Genomic DNA, 8,001 nt, shown 5'->3' on the forward strand with positions numbered 1-8,001 from the left:
GATTTATCCAGAAGCTAGTAGCTTGTTTGTTTTAATAAAGCACTCATTGCATTGTGCTATAATTAGCTTCAAGTTGCTGGTCTTCTCCATAAACCCTTGTGTTTCTTCTAGTAAAGACTCCTCTGTCAATTATTTTCAAAAAAGAAAATTCAATCACTGACTAACTCATCAGAAAAAAAATAACTGTTTTAAGCAAAAAGTCATTAGTCGATAGTGACACAGGTGGGGGAAACTAATGGGGTATTTACATAATCCCCAAATACTAATAACTCCCCACTACACACCTATCGACTGCAAAGAAGAAACCAATTTTTCCAAGCCACTATAGGACTGAATCCCCTCAATCAAGTGATCAAAGCTATTTATTTACTTAACGATGAGAAAAACTGACCCCAGTACATATGGGACTGCGATATCTCTGCTAAAGCTAAGTACTCTGGATCCAATCATAGAAACCGCCAAGCAACTACAGACGGAGAACCCTGGAGATGATGTTAGACCCATACTCTCTGCAAGTCCCCATGATGTGAAAAATAAGCATTGGGGGACTGGGCCAGAATGGAAAAGAACAGGCTAGAAAACACAAATTCATGCCTCTAAGATTCTATGCTTATAAAGGACATTAGTGAAAAACTTGCCAAAATCTAAAATAGACCTATTGACTGAAAAACATGTATCAAAGTTGATGTCCAGACTTTGACCATTAGTCATAGTTTGTTGTTGTATTCAGCACAGTGATACACCACCAACGTGACTAGTCCTTTTAGCTTGCCTGGGATAGTGACACTTCCTGATACAGGACTTTGGGGGACTTGCCACGTAAATGGCAATGGGCTTCTCAAAAGGTTCAGAAGCAAGTTGTGTGATATGTATCTGCATGGGGGGATAAAACAAAGTTAGTAAATGTTAACACTTGATGCATAGTAAAATAGCCATACTATTTCAGTAGCTTTTCCATATCTGAAATTATACTAAAAATAAAAGCAGGAAGGAAAAGAGTTCAATACTCTCTCAAGAAACATCCTCCAAAGCCAATAAAAATATGCTCTTTGCATCACGGCCCTCAGCAGCCATAAAAAGAGTCACATTGTGTCTCATTCTTGCAAAGCAAAGCATTGCTCAAATACCACAGACCCTCCACCCCACAAACCACACCCCTGCATCATCCAAGCGCAAATGAGAGAGGCTTCTATCAGAAGACCATATTTTGAGACCTCAAAGTAAGAGACTAGTCAGAATATGATTGACAGTCAACTATTAGTTAACCACTGATTGTATGTTGGTCACTTTTTCTTGGGAGAAAAACACTCAATTTTCACTACCGCCACCATGTAGAGAGTGTTAATAATCTTCTTGAAGGGAAGAAGGGCGGTGGAAACACGTCATTAGGAAGTTACATCAGTTGGCCAAGGATACACGGTTGCAGAGCAAACAGGGTGAGATCTCAAACCAGCTGGAAATAATGGAAGACAGCACAAATGGCCACCACTGGGGACAGCGAAACCTGCTATTTGTCCTTCCCTAGAGTTGCATATCAAGGAACTGTTTAAGAGGCAGAGGCACCCAGAGCTCCCAGGAACTAAAACCACCAACCAAAGAGTTGACCCATGGCTCCAGCCACATTCGTATCAGAGGATGGCCTTGTCGAACATCAATGGGAGGAGAGGCCCTTGGTTCTGGGAAGGCTCAATGCCCCAGTGTAGGGGAATGCCAGGGCTGGGAGACAGGAGTGGGTGGGTGGGTGAGCACCCTCATAGAAGCAGGGGGAGGGAGGATGGGATAGGGGGTCTCTGGAGGGGAAACTGGGAAAGGGGATAACATTTGAAATGTGAATAAATAAAATACCCAATAAAGAAAAAAAAAGAGGGAGAGGCAGGATTATGGCAGAGGCAGGATTATCAATGATACATTGTTGAGTCAAAACAGCTAAGCTCAGCTGGCTGTGGTCTTTGAATTCCTCTGTGCCTGAGTCATGTGTAATTTCCATAAATGTGTGTGTACAAGTAAATGCATACACACAGTTTTGCATGACACAGAGAGGTCAAGGACAAAGTCTCTTAAACTTTACAGTTCATAAGAACCACTTGGAAAATATTAATGGTTAATAATAATGATGATGATGATAAAACAAAAAAATGTGTATTTACGATCAGGGGCCCCTGAGCACTTAGAGCCTTAAAATACTCATAAATCATGCTCTATCAGCTGATTTCACCTTAAGAACACGAAGGTCACCTTGACAGCATTTTAAGTTTCTAAAAAATCATCTCTAGTGTATAGAAAAGCAAGCTAGAAGGTGAGTAAGTTACCTCAAGGCTAAGTCCTGCAGGAAAGCATCCCCCTCCCACATGTTGGACACAGATGTGGTAGGTGAGGCTCCAGGCTCTAGCTCACTTGCACACAGCCCATCCAGGAAAGTAAGTGGCTATGGTGTCTGGGCAGATGTCAATGGTAGGCAGACAGACTAGACAGGCAGAGCCAGGGCGTGGCCACCTCACACACCCACTGGCAACAAGGCCCTAGAGACCTGCAATAACTAGCTGGCCTCTTGTGTCTGCAGTAACTAGCTGGCCTCTTGTGTCTGCAGTAACTAGTTTCCTCCTTGTGTTTGTGAGCAACTTGCTTTCTTCACTGTATGCACACATATTCTTCCAACCCAGCAGGCCTGGAAGCTCCAGGTACCAGGCGTGACCTAGGTGGGAGACAGAAAGTCTCCTCATCTAGACCCGGATGCTGCAGTCATAAGATCCTTCAGGGTTAGCCTGGAAATGAGTCCTGTCACATCTTTGCCTCTGGTGGTGTCTAGTCTCACAGAGTGCTTGGCTCCTTACAGGGACTCCTGGCTACACTGGTTTACCCAGTCTGCTTCCCAGACACCTCTAATTTTATCAGACACACCCTCTCGGCCTCAATCACTCAGCTCCAACTCTACTGCCCCGCCCTCTTGCTGCTCCTCAGACTTCCAAACACGTCATTCCCTCTACCTGGAATGCTTTCTGCCCGCCTCACATACCTGCATGACTTTCCTCTGTAGTCAAATTTAATTTCTTGCACAAGGAGGATGCTATGGTCCTCCGTCCACCTCTGCTCCCATGTCTGCAAGTGGAAACAGCAACTCTCATTCCTTTTGCTTTCCCCGCATTGCTTTCATCTCCGTTCTAACCCCACCTAGCTAGGCCAGTGCAGAGCTCATCTGGCTATGGTGTTTGCCCCATTGAACTGGAAGCACCGTCAGCTCTGGGATCTACTTGTTTTTAGAGGTGTGTTTTCAGTGTCCAGAGGATCTCCTGGCATTTAGCAGACAGGGAAATCTCTGTTTCCTGCACATGAACTGGGACCATTCTCCTTAGGTTTCTGTGCATCCAGCCCCTGCGTTGAATTTGTGTAGACAGGCGGTGTGGCCCATGTGGTCCCAGTGTGGTCCATGGAGAAAGGGCTTTTGCCAGGAAATGGAGGCGTCCTAGATGTCCATCAAGAGATGAGTGAATAAAGAAAATGTGGTACATGTACACAATGAAATTTTATTCAGCTATAAAGATAAAAGGAAAGTGTGACATTTGTCAGAAAATAGAAGGAATTAGCAAAATAAGATAGTTTGAGAAAGACAGGTACTTCATGTTTTATCTTGCGTAGGAAAACTATGTGCATGTGTGCTTAGGTGTGTGAGTGTGTGTATGTACATGTACGTAGGGTGTTTTAGGTGGGTGATATGTGTGAGAGTTTACGTGTGAGTATGTATCAATGTACTGGCTGGTTTTGTGTATCAACTTGACACAAGCTGGAGTTATCACAGAGAAAGGAGCCTCCCTTAAGAAAATGCCTCCATACCATCCAGCTGTGAGGCATTTTTCTCAGTTAGTGATCAAGGGTGGGAGGGCCCATCGTGGGTGGTGCCATCCCTGAGCTGGAAGTCCTGGGTTCTATTTTAAAGCAGGCTGAGCAAGCCAGAAGAAGCAATCCAGTAAGCAGGACCCCTCCATGACCTCTGCATCAGTTCCTGCCTCCAGGTTCCTGCCCTGTGTGAGTTCCTGTCCTGACTTCCTTTGGTGATGAACAGCAATGTGGAAGTGTAAGCTGAATAAACCCTTTCCTCCCCAACTTGCTTCTTGATCATAGTGTTTTGTGCAAGAATAGAAACCCTAAGACAATAACTAAAACAGGGATCATAAGGGGTACAGAAGAGATCTTAAAGGACAGTGGGATACATGTGACATGGTAGCACAAGGAGATTGATTATGTGGGGGAAAAGAACAGAACCAACTAGAAAGACATCAGGAGTATGTATGCGGCTTGGGTGCAGGAAACAAACTAGCATGACGGATAATGACATATATGTATGGAATGTCATAATGAAACCCATTACTTTGTATGCTAACTTTAAAATTCATAATCTCAAGACTATGAGGTTTTTTTTTGGGGGGGGGGGTTCGAGACAGGGTTTCTCTTTGTATCCCTGGCTGTCCTGGAGCTCACTTTGTAGACCAGTAAAATTCCATATACTTAATATGTAAAATTAAATGTTCATTCAAATGTTTTAAAGCTTGCCTTGGGCAATGGCCCAGCAGGGAAGAGCATTTGCTTAGTGAGCTTGAGGGTACAGTCCCTGCTCCTGTGAATGGTGGGAGGGTTACCCAGGCTTACTGGCTGCCAGCCCAGCTCCAGGTCCAGTGAGAGACAGAAAATCGGCACAGGTTACTTACTTCCTCCTGTGACCTTTGAGCATTGCACATACAAGTGCACACACACACACACACACACATGTATGCATATATACATTCATACACATACACAGATAAAAAAATTTGAAAATTACATATATGAAAATTTGAAATCATTTAATTTAAAAAAGATGAAGTCAGCGATTTCAAACAATTTCAGATGGGGTAGATCTCATGTCCGTATCTCTCTTTCTTTTTGAAGGTCTCACCTCATGTCTTAGCAAAGATATTAAAATGCTTACCTTCCATATGAAACATAATTTTGACTGAAGCCCTTTTCAAAGAAACATCATAGTTCCGCTTTGAAATCACTTGGCAAGGCGCGGCGTGACTCATTTAATTTACATTGGCTCTGGTTCTCGGCACTCATCAATTGTTTTTAAGTGCACTAAAATCTAACCTAAAAAATTGTTTCAAACATAGTTAAAATTTTATGAGCAGTCATTTAATTTGTTCTATGGGTCCATCTGGTTAAGCGCTGTGAACTTGGATTTCACTGTCCCGGTGCGTAATTTAAAGCAACCATTGCTTTCTTTGGAGATTTGGCTGCGTTTACTGGCTGCTGCTTTTTCATCAGGTCTCAGTACTGAACCCACTGGATCGGCTTTCCTGGTGGGAGTCAGAAAATGAAGTCTCACGTTATTGAGTGTTAATACTGGTCCTGAATTTGTAGAGGAATGGCTATGGTGTTCTGTGACTGTGGAGTGAAGCCACAGTCCACACCTCCACCCACTCCTCCTGCACTTCCGGCCTGCGCTCCTGGGTTTAGATGAAGACACCTTTTGTGACCAGGTGCACAGCTCCTCTTGGTGCCTCTCCTCTCTGCCCGTGTACCATCACCATCCCCTGGGCCCTGATGGCAGATATATGTTCCTGGCATTTTATGACACTTGGGTAGCTTTCAGTTGTGAGGCAAGAAGGGGGGGGGGTGTTCTGTAGCGGAGGCCACATGGGAACCCCACTCCCCCCAAGTTAGTCACATGATATGCCAAGGCCGGATGTTGACTGTAGATGGGGTTTTAATCAGACAACCTCAAAGCTGTCCCTCATTTGTAAAGACATTAGCCTCGGTGCTTTGTCCTCCACTTAAGCTGTCAGTTGCTGGGGTTTGCTTGAGCTCTGGCACAGACCGGTTTATCACCAAGAAGGTTCACTTTGGACAGATCTTGCCAAACCTCCTTCTGCATTCAGAAGGAACACGTTGCCTTCCTAGCTAGTACCATCAACAGAAAACCTTACAAAACTGAAAGCTAGTAACTGTCCTGGAGGACAGATGTCACCCAGAGCCACCGGATCATTTTGTTTGTTTTTCTTGCTAACCCAGCACGACTTTGAACCCACACTGTAAATAATAGAGACAGGAGCATAAAAGTCCACACTTCCGACTTCCTCCCACGGTGCTGACATTTCCAAGGCCCATATGTTTTCCTAAACAAAATTTCATGAAGATATATTTATTTTAAAAAATAAAATAAACCAAAACCAAAAAAAAAAAAACCCTCTTTTTAAGAGTTCAGCATAGTGACATAGTCCTATAACCCCTTCAGTCCTCAACAGACGTAGGAGGGTTGAGAGTTTGAGGCCAGTTTGAGCTGCAAAGTGAGACACTCTTTAAAGAACAAACAAATAGCAGCCAAAACAGACAAATAACCCCACACAAACCTGGGGTTGGGTTATTAGAACCCTAAAGAAGAGAGACTGCCTGCAGGCTGAGGGAGGACCCTTGTAGGAGAGGCTATCCTCTGCTGAGCAGCAGCACCTTGAGAGAAAAGAGAATTGAGATCCTTCTATTTACATTAGTCAGTGAGAACCTGTGACAAGCAGTTGATAACATTTCAAACATGCCACTCTCCTCTGGGGTTATGACCAAGGTCTAATGTCTCCCTCTCCCTCCCCCCCCCCCCGCCCCATCTCCTTTACATCTCCTATGTGGCTTTTCCTTGGGAAGACAACCTTTCCATTCTCGATGGTGATCTGGATGGACTGGCCCCACTCAGGTACCCAGCTAGAGTCAGTCAGCACATCTTCCTCAAGTCATATTGATTGGTCGGGGTTAAGCAAGTTAACCAGTTTGGGCTAAGAAGAGAGGAGGTGATTACAGGTTCTCTGTGATCAAACCTGGGAAGCTGTGTGACTTTTCCCTGTGGGTTCTCCATGACATTTGTGTGGAGAGAGTCCAGAACTACCAATTGCCACTTCAGAAAGAAGAGATGCCAAAGCCTGTATGGCTTGGACTCATGGAGGTCAGCTTTACCATTAGACTTTCAGTTATTTGAGCAAATACATCTCCTGTTTTCTATCACAACTGCAGAAAATACAAGTGACGCAAAGCTGTGAATTCTCTTCTCTTTAGATCAACATCTAAAGCAACAGTACTTAACCTTCCTAATGCTGGGACCCTTTAACACAGTTCCTCATGTCATGGTGACCCCCACACACACATATAAAATTATTTTCATTGCTACTTCACTATTATAATTTTGCTACTGTTCTGAATTGTAATGTGAAATATCTGTGCTTGAGGATGGTCTTAGGTGATCCCTGTAACAGGGGCCTTTGACCTTCAAAGAGTGGAGAATGCTGATCGAGAGGAACTCCTGTGGTCAGAGTGTTTTTCTTTGCTGCTTTTTGTCCCTTTCCAGCATTCCTCCCTCTTTCCTACACAACGCCCAGGACGGTTAGGTAGCTTGCTCTTCGGGCATCTCCTCACTATCCTTGTTGAGCCTGACTTTTTCTTTTTCCAAGACAGGGTTTCTCTGTGTATCCCTGGCTGTCCGGGAACTCACTCTGTAGACCAGGCTGGCCTTGAACTCAGAAATCCACCTGCCTCTGCCTCCCAAGTGCTGGGATTAAAGGTATGCTACTATTTGTACTTATTATAATAAAGTACAAATAAATGGCTACTTAGTCTAAAACTAATGAATGCTTAATGCAGAAGATTTAAGAAACAGACAAACACAAAGACGAGAAAGCAAAATTCACTTTGAACCCAACAAGTTTGAATTTGTAGCTGCTGATGTTTCAGCGTGTCTTTCCCATGTCGTGTTGTGGGTTTCTACATCATTTCCATGTTCCATGCCTGCACTGCAGCCTAGTTTACCTGACTTCCTCTATCAGCTGATGCTTTTGTTTTCCTTCCCATCCCTCCCTCCCTCCCTCCCTCCCTCCCTTCCTCCCTCCCTCCCTCCTTCCTTCCTTTCTTCTTTCCTCCCTCCCCCACCCTGTAGTTCACTAGTTATTATCATGAATGATGTGTTTTAAAAAAGATAGAGAGAGGAGGGAT

The sequence above is a fragment of the Mus caroli genome, chromosome 5, assembly GCF_900094665.2.
Source record: "Mus caroli chromosome 5, CAROLI_EIJ_v1.1, whole genome shotgun sequence".
NCBI classification, from domain to species: domain Eukaryota; kingdom Metazoa; phylum Chordata; class Mammalia; order Rodentia; family Muridae; genus Mus; species Mus caroli.